Source organism: Phalacrocorax carbo, chromosome Z (assembly GCF_963921805.1).
Source record: "Phalacrocorax carbo chromosome Z, bPhaCar2.1, whole genome shotgun sequence".
Lineage (NCBI taxonomy): Eukaryota > Metazoa > Chordata > Aves > Suliformes > Phalacrocoracidae > Phalacrocorax > Phalacrocorax carbo.
Genome location: NC_087548.1, coordinates 28,598,177 through 28,612,489, shown reverse-complemented (window position 1 = coordinate 28,612,489; position 14,313 = coordinate 28,598,177).

Genomic DNA, 14,313 nt, shown 5'->3' with positions numbered 1-14,313 from the left:
TGTTGTGACTATAAAGAGAGTCTAGACAACTAGTTCAGATATCAACGTATTAGACATTTGCATTTGCTCAGATGATTCCTATCTTTTTTATGTAATTGTATTTCAAATGGAACTACAGATTCTAAGAGGATTTGATTATTAAAACCCAGATTTTGTCAGTTTGGCCCCCAAATTCTGCAAGTCTGTCTTAAAGATTGATGTGAGTAATTCTAATCCATTTTTTAAGTAAGTAGACACAACTCCCACTATGTCAGGTGAGGAATGAATCTGGTAGGGGCTGTCTGACTCTGCTCCAGAGCACTATGTTAACATAATAAAGCATAGTCAAAAGAAAAGCAAGAGAAGAGTCTTTGTTAAAGGTCTAAATGGCTTATTCTGTGAGGTTTGTGCAGCAAACGTAAGAAGCAAAATGTAGCTGTGGTTAAAAGGTTTTTTCAGTATTTAAAATGCAAACAACAAGTAAACTAACAAGACAGTATTATGAAAGAGAATGGGAAGATAAAGGGTAGATGAAAGAAATGATACAGACAAAATCCAATCCACTAACATGAACTGAAATTAAGGGAATAAAAGTGCTTATGGAAATTTTTGCAGCCTTAAATGAAAGAAAAAGGAGGAGAGGGGGGAAGATAAAGGCATCTGTGTGTAGATGAGTGACAACATTTTAGGCAGAATGTCAAAAGCTTTGACTTTGGGTTGAAGCCAAACAGAATCAGTGACAGGGTGGAATGTAATCTTGTATGGGACTACTTTACAATGAATCGATTAATCAGCAAAGTCAGAGGCTTCTGTTATGGAAATCCTGCAAGAATAACTGGGGTTTTATTATTAATTTTTTGAAGTCCATAGGCTACCATTTAGCAAAGTCTTATTTCAAGGAGACTAGCAGTGCAGGGTGAAATAAGCACTGCCTACCATTCATAGGCCATCTCTGGTTATCTTTACAAGAAGAGTTTGAGACAGCGATTGAAGGTTGAGGTGGCAAATTTAGATAGAAGTATTGTGATGTACATGACACCCCCAACTTTACACATCATATCTTGGATTTTGAGCTGCCCATCTTCACTTAGGAACAAGGTCTTCCTTTTACAACAGGTTTTATAAGAACATGAGTTGGTGCTTAACAATTTTTACTCCTTTCTCTTGAAAAAGCTACAGTTGAACTGGAAAAAGTTCAAAGAAGGGTAAAAAGTATGACCTAAAGTATGAAGTGGCTATAATAGGAAGAACGATTAGGCAAACCAGAGTCTGTCAACCTAGAGAAAAGACTATTCTATGGTAAGGTAATGGAAGGCTAAAATACCCCAAGTAGTATGAAGGTGGTGCATTAGGGATTTCTTGTTTCCTCTCCTGATAAAAAAGCTGGGGAACATCGGCTGAAGCTAACAGAAGCCTTATTCAAAACAAACAGGAAGACTTGGTTCTTGAACTTTTTTTAGTATCTATAATATTGTTTGCAAGAAGCTCCACAAATGCACTCTAAAAGTTTACATGCATCCAGAAGCGTGGACAAGTTCATGGAAGAAAAATCCTCCAATACATATTGAATACAAAGACATTATCTTTGAGGAAGTCCCAATATGCCGTATTTTTGGAGGTCAGGAGACTGTTTGGGAGAAGTCCCACCATGTGCCATATTGTTATCTTTTTACTTCAGGTGCTCTTTTGGGGGCAGAATACTAAGCTTGATGAATCTCTAGCCTTTGCTCTGACCTAGAATCACAGTTATGTTAGAAACAGTGCTGATTTTAAATAATAATGGATTTAACTGATTGTGTTAAAATAGACTTACAACAAAAATATGTACCTTATATTGATATATTTTTTAGGTAAATGTACAAAATTCATCAGAATTCATTTAAGGTAGAGTGAGTGCTTTTTATTCTGTGTGTGAATTACAGCTGTCCTTATTGTCATTTCAGGAGCATGCTTAAGAAGAAGTTGAAAGTTTTGAAATATGTCAGTCCTGTAGCAAAACCAGTGAAGATGACAGATAGGAGAATAAATAGCGAAGGGACATGTTACCTTTAACTCTGCTGTTTTCCAGTTTTCTTCCTCATAAATACAAATTTTCTTCTCCCTTTGCTTTAGTTAGCTAGGTTTTGTTTCATTTGCTATCCCCCCCTTCCTTTAGATGAGCAGTAACTGTAGTTGTGCCAAAACCAAGAACTTCCTATTTTCCATTTTTATTGGTATGTTTCTTTTCCATTTATAGGAGAACATATCTGATCAGTAGTACCAAATCTGTGGCAAGTGCTGCAGTCACTCACATATTCCTGCTTCTCTTCTTCAGGATTGCAGATTACACACTTTCCAGCATGTTATGTGACTACAGATGGCTCTTCTATTTGCAGGAAAGAATGGCACAGTAAAAAGAGATTTAACCCGGAAGAAAGCTAAAGGAAACAAACAACTGTTTGCCTTGATGGTGTTGTGGCAACATATGGGAGGCTTGAGAGGGAAAAGGCACCTCTTCAATGTTATTTTCATTTATATGGAATTTCTGAATGTGTGAGCATAAAAGTAGTTATTATTACCTGCCCTATAGTCTTGTATCTGGTATGATGCAGAAAGTGAGAAGTAACATACAGAAATTAACATTCAGTTGAAGGTAAACTGCTTATATTTGATGACATATATCTATTAATATGAAGACAATAATTTAGAGCACCTTTAAAGTTATTAAATTTTTCTACCATAAAGCTCATACTCACTAAAGCCTATTGTGATAGTGCCATGTAGGATTTTCTTTTTGCAGTGCTTGGAAACATACCACCCATCTGTAGAGAGGCATTAAAGTTCTCCCATCTTTCTCTTCTATTATGTAATTAGTCAGTACTAAAAGTTACATTGAAAAAGAGTTTTTCAGCAGAAACCCTGCAAAAAATAACATACAAAGAGTTTTTGTCAAAGCGTGCATAGTCATCAGTGACTGAAAGCTGTAGTAGGAAACAGACCTTTAATGAATGCCTCAAGTGGGTGAGCTCTTGGGTTAAGTCTTACTGCGTTGAAATACAGAAATTAGCTCCAGTAATATATCAGACCAGTACAGTATTGGTATGTGTTAGTGCTAGCCTGGTGTGGGGGTATAGGTTGACTTTGATGAATGGTAGCTAGGGACAAGAGGAAAAATTGGAGAAGGAGGTGCAGCAGAGGACTAGAAAACCTTAAAAATTATGACTATTAGTCTGGACAAAGAAAGAAGCCAATGCAAAAGCAACCAAACAACATCTCCCTTAAAAAAAAAAAAAAGGGGGTGTTCCATGCCAATTTAGAAGATATTGTAAACATTTAGGATGAGATTCTGCTTACATAAACTTACGTATGCAACTCAGACTTATATCTGAGCTAGAAGTCAAAACTCCCTTTCCCATCAGTGGAGAAAGATGTGCATGTTTAACATGTGGTTTATTTCATCCTAAAGTGGAAATCTAAAACCTGTTATGAAACTCAGGTGACTAGTTCAGATGCAGACATCTAAAGCTAAGTAGGAAGTATTCCATTCTTTGTTAATGTAAGGGTGCCCTTAATGTGCTGTTGTTCAGGAAAAGGAAGATGAACAGGGAGAAAAGTTTCTTTTTCAGATTCCAGTTCAGGAGACAGGTATTAATTACCTTGTTTTCTTGAGAATGTTACACTGGGAGCTTGATCATTATAGCTTCTTTAGCTTAACAGAATCATAGCTGCATCCATTGGCTCTTGAAAGGAGGCAACCTGAAAAGAAGTGTAAAGGCAGCATGGAAATTTGTAATGAGGGAGAGATCTTGGACTGGAAACAGCAGTACGCAGAATGTGGTTTGACACAGTAAGAGGTTGCTCAGCTGGCACCAAAACCTCTGCCTAAGCAAGAAGCATCCTCCCTGTTGGACACTGTGAGGTGTCTTCATCCAGCTAACTATCAATACAGGCTGCAACAATACGTAAATATGTACCTACACTTGGGGTGTGCATATATAGAAAGTTGTGGGCTTTTCACTGGTGTGTAATTCATGGGCTGTAAGGAGCCACAGATACACAGAATGCTAGAGCACACTCACCTCTAGCAGGAGATGTGTAGGGAGTGGAACCAATGCTCCCAAATGAGGGGGGTGTGCTTGTAACTACTCAGAGGTCCTGTGAGAAAGAGATGCACACATGTGACTGTGTTTATATGTGTGTGATTAGGGCTTTTTGAGGGGGTTGTTGTAGGAGGTTGTTTTTATATGTGTTTATTATCAACATTTCATATGCATCTAATATTGTGGTTTATTAGACTTTTCTATGCATCTAATATTGTGGTTTACTTGTATTTCTGAATCTTAAATATACAGCTCACTGATTGCTGGTAAATTACTTGTTGTTAATAAATTGCTTTTGGTGTAAACTGAGCAGATTTTCCTTGCAATAATACATCAGGTCTAGCAGAAGAACTCTGAGGCAGGAATAGTGTTATTGCTGCTGTGCTATAAGCACAGCTGTGGACTATAGCACCACAGAATAGGAAGGACAGTTTTCTGCTGTAGAGTAATAGCACAGTTAATAGCTAGGTGATAAATAAGTTTTTGGTTTATGGTGAGATCTTGCTAGTCTCTTAAATGCCTACCACTGACACTTTTAAAATTTTGCCTATAGGTACAATGAAAATATCAAAAAAGAGTCTTAGTTTTGTATCAGTTAACTTGAGGGGTAGAGTAGAATCCTTCTAAAACTAGGGGCTTGATAAAGAAATATAGTTCAGGAAAGAAAGGTCATAGTTCATTCATTATGACAAATAAAAGAGGAAGTAGAATAAGCATTACTGATGGTAATTAATAATGCACCAAGATAATTTCCTGTGATACACTATGCAGAGAGCTACATTCTAGAGTTTTATGATGATCAGTTTCTTCGAAGATAAAATCTTGATTAAAACCTTGGAAATAAAAGACAACTGAGTAAACAGTTGGAATCAATTTTCCTTTAGTTAGATGATGTAGCTAAGATATGTTTCAGTATTTCTGACCAGTTCTAGTGTTTGTATCAAGTTCATAGGCTTTAGTTTTAAAAATGTTATTAAAATGTTATAATTTTAATTGACTTAAAGCTTTAAACTTCCCCATTTGAGATACTATGTGTGAATAGATTTTGATCTTAAAAAGCTTTGTTAAAAGGCCCCAAAGTTACATGTACAGTAAGTCAGGACTGGTCTGTGTTGAGACTTTTAATATTCATTGAGGAAATAAGGCATTGTCTTAGCCATAGTTGTGAAGCATAGTTGTGCAATCCTTAAATAGTGAATTTTTGGTCATTAAGACATTATTTGCAAGACTGCATCTTAATTTTCCTCTTCATGTTGCCTCATGCTGTGGTTTTATCATTTCAGTTTTAGTTCGTACAAAGATACCGGGTGTCTTGAAAAGAACATTTTTCTTTACTCTAAAGGGAGCAATTGAAATGTGATATTAAGCAGATTGTGTAAAGACTCTAACTATCTGGTGGCCTTAGCAACCCTTAAGAAAACTCATTTTTATGCAAAAAGTAGTTTTTTTTCCTTTTTTTCTGATCACTCAGTTGTAGTATTGCATCAGGGCAGAACAGTTAAGTATTATAATCACTGGTATTTTATGGCAAGAATATATCATGTCTAGACATTGTCAGAGCCCTGTTTGGGTTCCTGTATACTGAATGCAGATGGGCCATCAGGCTGTCAGCTCTGTAGCTCATTTTATTCCTTGTACCTAAGGGACAATTATACATATAAAAGTGTTTATACGTTATTATATATTTAATCAGTGATGCCAGCCTTTCAGTGATATGGACTCTTCAAATTTCTCAATATCATAATGACTACATCTGTTTCTAACATTAGGCAGGCATCATTCTCTTTTTCTTGTGTCCAGAAGATCAGGATTTCCTGAGACACTCCTGCCTATCTGTGCTAAAATTTGATTAAGAGAAGGATCTAATGTTCCTGAGAGAGAAAATAATTGGCATTAAGGAGTTCTGGGTTTTTGTTTGGTGTCTTAATATGTTTGTGTAGCACTTTGGAATCTTGCTAGAAAATATACTGATATGTACAGTAAAGTATCCCTATTTGTTAGATAATAATTATTTATAAAGAGTAATCAGATCCAACATACTTTTTCATCTGTTTGTCTTTTAATTTACTCCTTTTACATTCAGGTCATGAACACCACTCTATGGGACCAGCAGCTCAACAGAATGAGAAATGGTAAATTTGAAAGAACAACTTAGGAAAACCAAGAAAATGCCTAACTCTGCTCATGGCTGGGAAAGCTACAAGGTATATCGATTCTTAGTTAGTGACTTGAGAGGCATTAACTGTTCTGTTCTTTTTTAACCGTGCACAGAAGTCTACATTTCTAAAGACTTAGTGTAGATCCAGGGTTATAATTTGTTTGACTGCATAATTGATTTATCACTATAGTATCTCTTCTAAAAGCTACATTTTCCCTTTTTTACTAATGTCTGGTGGTAGCTTACCTTAACAGAGCAGTGTTTACACAGTTAATTTCACATTTAGGAAAGCCTTCTGTAGTGCCAGGCCATCACCTGAACATTCTGATACAGCTTCTCCCAGCAGACAGTACTAATGTGATGGTTATCCTTGTCAGGTGTATTACAGTTATTCTAATTTTTTATTTCTTCAGGTTACATGAATTTTAGCATTCATATGAAGTGAAAACTACTTTTATCCTTTTATCTGATGTGACTTATCTTCCCATTACACGACGTTTATTACTGAGATCTCTTCAATTTTGGTGATGGGTGTTTCAGTCATGTTGTGTTGCAGATTTAGCACTTTCACACTGTATCGTGCTCCTCCCCTGTCTGTATAAATTGATAGCACTGTGAAGTCTCCTTTGGATTTCATGATGTTCACACAAATATAGATTCTCTGAGTGTTTGTGCAGTTTGCTTTGTTTTGTCTCCTTTCCCAAAACAGCTAATATGTAAGCACCTGAAAATGTGGTACTGAGAGGAATAATGCTTAGAATTTTTAACTTTTATTTTGTTTCATAGCCTGTCTAGTTATCAGTTTGTGTACTAACTAATTTCACATAACCTTGCATACCAGCTGATTTAGGCTTTTGGGACCAATTTTGTGGTTAGGATTTCTAGGTAATTCAGTGATATTTTTAGAGAAAGGCAGCTTCTCTTGGGGAGGTATGTGGAATTTCAACAAGAACTTTTCCAGGAAACATGTCCCACATTTTAAAAAAGGAGAAAAATAAATGAAAAAGGAAGTGGTGGTGTCCACAAGAAATGATTCAGTGGAACAAATATGGGTCTGGTTGAGAGGAAGTTTTGAGTTAGGCTTGTATTCCTACAACTGATGAATCCTAACTGTGATTTGGTGTTAAAATATTATTTAATGCTGAAGTAGCTAAATATCATTAATCAGTACTGTTGCTGGGCTTTAAGAAACTAAGACATTAAAATGTAGACAATTCCAATCTTACAGTTTTCAAAACAGCTGTTAATTTTACATATGCCCATTTGGATGTGCTAACTGCAAGATAAACAAGAAAGAATTTGATAGAAAGGTCCTCCACTGAGGATGGGACTTTATGGTGTTTTTCTTCAAGTGTGTTGAGTAGTCAGGTTCTTTCAACAGCAGTAGAAGCTGCAAGTGTTCACTACATGCGGAGCTGAACAGTATGTGTGAACTTGCTTGTCGGCTGGTATTATCAGATACCTGGGAATGTTTACTAGTCACAAGCCTTTCCTTTCCCTCACTGATGTAGAATAGGCACTCTTCAGCTTAAGAAATAGTCTTAAAGTCTTGTGTGAAGGAACTGTAACTTCGAGAGCTTGGCCAGTAAGATTCTTAGGGATCCCAGTGCTTTTCATCAGGAATAAGATTAGCTAACCCCATGATGTTCAGCCTAATAATTTTCTTGGTTCCTGTTAGCTTCTCTGGTTATGAGCCAGATCTCTGCTGATATACATACCTGTAGTGGAGCAGCTGGCTCTGAGAACAGCCAGCAACATACAGCTGGCTGTGACAACGTACAGCAACAGGCTGTGACAAGATTCAGACCTGGGATTCTATTTTCTTCTAAATTGATGTCATTGCTGTGTACTTTTTAATTGTTTTAGTCCAATTCCCCAAAATCAGAATGATGGAAAAAAGTGCTATGGTCTTCACACTTTTTTTTCAAGAGAGCATTTTATAGTTTCCTTATAACAGTGAATGAACAAAACAATTTCAGCTGTGTGGGCTTCCAAAAGAAATGCAGTTTTCTTATGTAACGACATATTTTGCTGAAGGGATGTTTTTAATAGAAAACATGCCTATTTTCTAGCAGGAACATTTGCAATTTGAAAGGTAGGAAGGAGGGAAAAATGTGCTGTAAAATCCATCCAGTTTAAAAGGTAGTGATATAAACTCTATAAAAAGGTAAATTTTAAAATGCAGTATGTCCTGCAATGTCATGAGGAGATGCAAACTTCTAATCATTTCTACAAGTAGTGCACATGTGAATCAAAACAGGACAAGGAAGACAGATAAAGTTGTGATGAGTCCTTTCTGTTTGTTTCTTTACTTCTCCCATTGACCTCTCCAGCTCCTCGCTGAACATGGTTCTGTCAGGTGACTGCAATTAGCTTTTTGCTGCTAGTGCTTTTGTGACATTTGTTATATTCACCGATATTGGGTTCACTCTAAAATGAACTCTTACCACTGCATTTGAATGTTTGGAGGATATTATCATCACATTCATGCCTAATCCTGTAGGTCCTCTGCCCTTTGAGGCTGCAGGGAGCTTTTCTTTCTTGAAGTTGGATTTTAGAATACTCAGTACCCCTCATGAGCCATACAGGATCTCACTGGATGTGACTTATTAATAATGTTTTCAACAGCTGCCTAAATAATGTTGGCCAGCAAGTGAACAATTCAGTTGCTACCTCCACCTACCAATATAAGTTCACCAATATAAGTTACCTACCAATATAAGAATCTCCTACCTATCTAAATTAAGGCTGCATCTATACTAGTAGATGAAAACTTCTCCAAGGCCCTAGGGCTAACTGGCAGATAATGCCATGCACATATATTAGTAAACTCTCTTATCCTCCAAAACCAGGGTGTTTGTGTACAATCTGCCTTTTAGAAATAGTTTCAGGAACACAGTGCCTTCCAAATCATGCTCATGAATTATTTGGGAGAATTTTATGACAAAATTGTTTTAGGGAATATTTTATGAATTTGCTTGTACAGACAAGTTTGTTCTAGTGTTCAGGGTTGTTTCTGGATATTGTTTAGTTCAATACTGTATACATAATCTTCAACAGAGTCTGAAAATCACAACATTTGGAAGAAATAAAAGGGTAACAGTTTCCCTTGGGGAACTAGTGGGGTGACAGTGTACCAGATATCAGTAGAAAAATATTTCAGTATGCACATTTTGAATTCTGTATATGCTCTTTAATGTTAGATAGATATTTGAGATGGGGGCTGACTCTTTGCAGGAAGAACTGAATTAATATCACAAATGGTGGGGCTTGTTGTAGGCCTTGCAGTTTTATAGCCAGTATATGTATATCATATGAGAATGAACAATAGTTATAGTCCTTTCTGGCCCTAAAGTTTAAACACAGATTACAAGTTAAGTGTTCTTTACTAAAAGAAACTTATAGAAGGCAAAGGATGCATGAAACTCTGGAGCTGAAACCATGTAACTCCTAAGTGTTTTTTCAAGATATTGTCTGAAAAACAGATTCATCGCCCAGTGTGCAACAAGCCTGTAATCACACACTTGGGAGAGACATTGCCTGTGTATTTCAGGGTTGCACAAGCCTGGGTGCTCAGTGGTTTCCCACAAATCAAGCACGCCGGGTCAAAATCACGGTAGGTATTTATAGAGTTAAATGTGTTAATAACATGTAATATTCACACCCCCCAGCTAGTCACTGGTTAGTCACTTTCTTACTTCTTCTTAAAGGTACAGGTCCTTTTAAATTTACTATGCACGCTCAGAGAATAAGGGGCTTATTTAAGTAGAGGGCTTTCTGGCCTATGGGCGTGACTTTTAATATTATAATGAGGATGGTTCACTCAAAGGACACTTAGTTCTTACCAAGTTGACAACATACATAAAACATCCTGATTAGTTGTTCTCCTTAAGGTCTAATTGCTTCAAGATGTCCTTGGTTAAAGGGTACTGACTTCGTCTGAGGTGGGAGTTTTTCCTTCTATCAGTCTCTCAGTCCTTCTCCAAGGTTACCGAATGCCTGTTCTTCTAACTAAAGATAGTTTAGTGCCCTTTAGTTTTAACATATACAAACAACAACTTGGCCTAATAAAATGTTAGCTAAGTTTCTTCAGCAATATGACTTGGAGACATTTGCATAGCACTCGCTTCCTGTGGCTCTGGGACAGTTATGACAGGAGCAGATTCTTCTTCAGCAGTCAGTTTTGCACATACTCACCACCTTAGATACTAATAAGCTCCAACTTTAGTAAAAGTGAACCGTGGGCTGTGTCCACAATGACCCGAGGCAGCGAGAAATAGACTCAAATTCGTATTTTCTGGGTTGTCGTATCGGGTTATAAAAGTGGAAGACCATCCCCACAAGCTGCATATTTGCCTCTGTCTCTCAAACTGATGAATGGAACCACCTTGCAAATATGAGAAGTTGAAAGTACTAGGAGGTAGTAACCACCATCTAGCAAAGCACAGCTAAAGGAGTTGGTATACAAAGTTGGTAAACCAAGCAGTTGGTATAAAATACAAGAGATGAGAAACTGGAGCAAACTAAAATATTATCTAAAACTTTGGAGGTCTGCAAGTGGAAGATGGAAATTATGCCCTGCTACCATCAAGCTCAGTAAGATACTAGCCCATTCCTTAACTTGATGAAAGTCTTTCTAATCTGACTCTTTAAGAGTCTGAAGCTTTTTCCACTAAGTGAATTTGAGAGAAGGCTTAAGTGCATATATAAACATGCAAAGCATTGTGGTGCTTTCAGTCTCCATCAACACTTCTGGCTGTTGTCAAAGAAATATTGTCTTGGACAAAGGCCTGGACGTAGGCTCCTGGAAATGTAACTCTGGATGTTTTAAGCATGTTTTAGCGTATAGTGAAATTAGGAAATAAAATAGTTACATGGTTTTCTTTGTTTAATAATTGCCATTACAGTGCAGTAAGGAAGTCTGCTGTTTTCTGGGATTGGCAATTATTCATCACCTTGAAAACTGTTTTATCCTTGGTTGATAGCATATTTAGGATAGTCCATTACTACATCTTATTGAAAAACAGGAGCATTCAATTTTTAGGAGAATGACTTTGTTCTTACGGTCACCTGATATTTGTATACGGATATTTTAAAGATACATTTAGATATATTCTCTTTCTCACAATAACTGGAGCAATTACTACCGGCCAGTACTGTGAGGCTTTTTTCTGTAAGGAAACAGCATTTCGTGTTCCAAAGTACTTCTGGTCTAAGATGACCCACAAAATAGACACTGAAATCTTCTCTTCTTCAGTATCTCAATGAACACCATGGTACATTGTCTTTGATGTTACTCCTGGCATACAAAATTAATCAAGTCATCCTCTTAGAGGTTGAAATTCATAATTTTACTCCCATTAAGTGTAAATACTACTTTAAGTATCCGTTAATTTAATCTTAAGTGGAGCACTAGACTCATAGGCTTAGACTGAATCTTTGCATAAAGGAGAGTGTTATTTGCATAATTAGAGAGTGTGAAGATTTGGTTTGGACAGTGAGACAAGATTTTCTCTTCAAGGCTTTTAAATATGAAAAAGTGATATATGCTTGCCTTGTAAGCTGTGTCTTTTCTCAAATTTCTATTTAAAAACTTTTTTGGAACAGTGGCTCAGTGAATTATATTTTTTCATAATTTCAAGCATGTATGTTTTCCAACCCATTTATTAATCACTAACTTCACAGCAGTTTTGCATGATTTGAATCTACGGAGTAGATCTTTAATACATATCTTTATCTTTGTTGTTTTTTTTTCTTAAAGTACAAATAAATCTTTTCCCCATTGTTGTGTGTAGCTAATGGCATAGTGTTTTTCTCAATATAAACTATACTTAATCTGCTAAAGAAACAAAATCTTTAATATGAACAGGTGGATGTAGTCTGATATAATGACACATGGAATTAAGATGACAAACTATCCAGCATGAATGTTGGTGACGTCATTTTTGCAGAAATCTGAACTATTTGTACCCCAGAGCCAGGGAGTCCTCTTCTGTATTTTATCAGAAGTCTGAACCCAGAAAGTAGTTCCTATGCTTTACATAACTCCAGGTCTTTTTTATGGCTGAACAGCTTGGCATAGTACACAGTATTTCCATTTTTCCTAGTTAACTTGGATATAGAATCATAGAATCATAGCATTTTTAAGGTTGGAAAAGACCTCTAGGATCATCAAGTCCAACAGTCAGCCCAACACTACTATGCCTCCTAAACCATGCCCACTAAACCATGCCCAGAAGTGCCACATCTACATGTCTTTTAAATACCTCCAGGGATGGTGACTCCACCACTCCTCTGGGCAGCCTGTTCCAGTGCCTGACCACTCTGGAGGTAAAGAAGATTTTCCTAATACCCAATCTAAACCTTCCCTGAAGAAGCTTGAGGCCATTTCCTCTCGTGCTGTCACTAGTGACTTGGGAGAAGAGACCAACACCCACCTCGCTACCGCCTCCTTTCAGGTAGCTGTAGAGAGCAATGAGGTCTCCCCTCAGACTCCTCTTCTCCAGGCTAAACAACCCCACTTCTCTCAGCTGCTCCTCATAACACCTGCTCTCCAGACCCTTCACCAGCTTTGTTGCCCTTCTCTGGACATGCTCCAGAAAAAACAAGTTCCTTCGTGTAGTGAGGGGCCCAGAACAGAACACAATATTCAAGGTGTGGCCTCACCAGGGCCAAGTACAGAGGTACTATCACTTCCCTACTCCTGCTGGCCACACTGTTCCTGATACAAGCCAGGATGCCATTGGCCTTCTTGGCCAGCTGGGAACACTGCTGGCTCATGTTCAGCCGGCTGTCAGCCAGCCCTCCCAAGTCCTTCTCTGCTAGGCAGCTCTCCAGCCGCTCTTCCCCAAGCCGGTAGCATTGCATGGGGTTGTTGTGACCAAAGTGCAGGACCCAGCACTTGGCCTTGTTAAACTTCATACAACTGGCCTTGGCCCATCGATCCAGCCTGTCCAGTTCCCTCTGCAGAGCCTTCCTACCCTCAAGCAGATTGACACTCCCAGTCATCTTGGTGTCATCTGCAAACTTACTGAGGGTGCACTCGATCCCCTCATCTGGATCATTGATAAAGATATTAAACAAGACTGGCCCCAACACTGAGCCCTGGGGAGCACCACTTGTGACCGGCCACCAACTGGATTTAGCTCCATTTGCCATAACTCTCTGGGCTCAGCCATCCAGCCAGTTTCTTACCCAGTGAAGAGTACACCTGTCTAAGCCATGAGCCACCCAACTTTTCTAGGAGGATGTGGGAGACAGTGTCAAAGGCTTTGCTAAAGTTGAGGTAGACAACATCCACAGCCTTTCCCTCATCCACTAGGTAGGTCACTGTGTCATGGAAGGAGATCAAGTTGGTCAGGCAGGACCTGCCTTTCATGTACCCATGCTGGCTGGGCCTGATCCCCTGGTTGCCCTGCACATGCCTGGTGAGTCCACTCAAGATGAACTGCTCCATAACCTTTCCTGGTACCGGGGTCAGGCTGACAGGCCTGTATTTCCCTGGATCCTCCTTCTGGCCCTTCTTGTAGATGGGCATCACATCGGCAAGCCTCTAGTCATCTGGGACCTCCCCTGTTAACCAGGACTGCTCGTAAATGATGGAGAGTGGCTTGGTGAGCTCCTCCACCAGCTCCCTCAGTACTCTCGGTTGGATCTCATCTGGTCCCATAGACTTGTTCGTGTCCAGGTGGAGCAGGAGGTTGTAAACTGCTTCCTCCTGGATTATGGGGGGTTTATTCTGCGATCCCCCCTTACCTTCCAGCTTAGGGAGCTGAATACCCTGGGGATAACTGGCCTGGTGGTTAAAGACTGAGGCAAAGAAGGCATTTAGTAACTCAGTCTTTTCCTCATCCTCGGTGGCAATCTTCCCCTCTGTGTCCAAAAGAGGATTGAGATTCTCTTTGGTTGTCTTTTTGTTGTGAATGTATTTTTGAAAACATTTTTTGTTATCCCTTACAGCAGTGGCCAGACTGAGTTCTAGCTGTCTAATTTTCTCTCTGCAAGACCTAACAAGATCTCTGTACTCTTTCAAAAATGTTCAATATATCTTTCAAACACAAGTTCTGGGCTCAACTCAGAAGCTACTGGGGAGGCTTG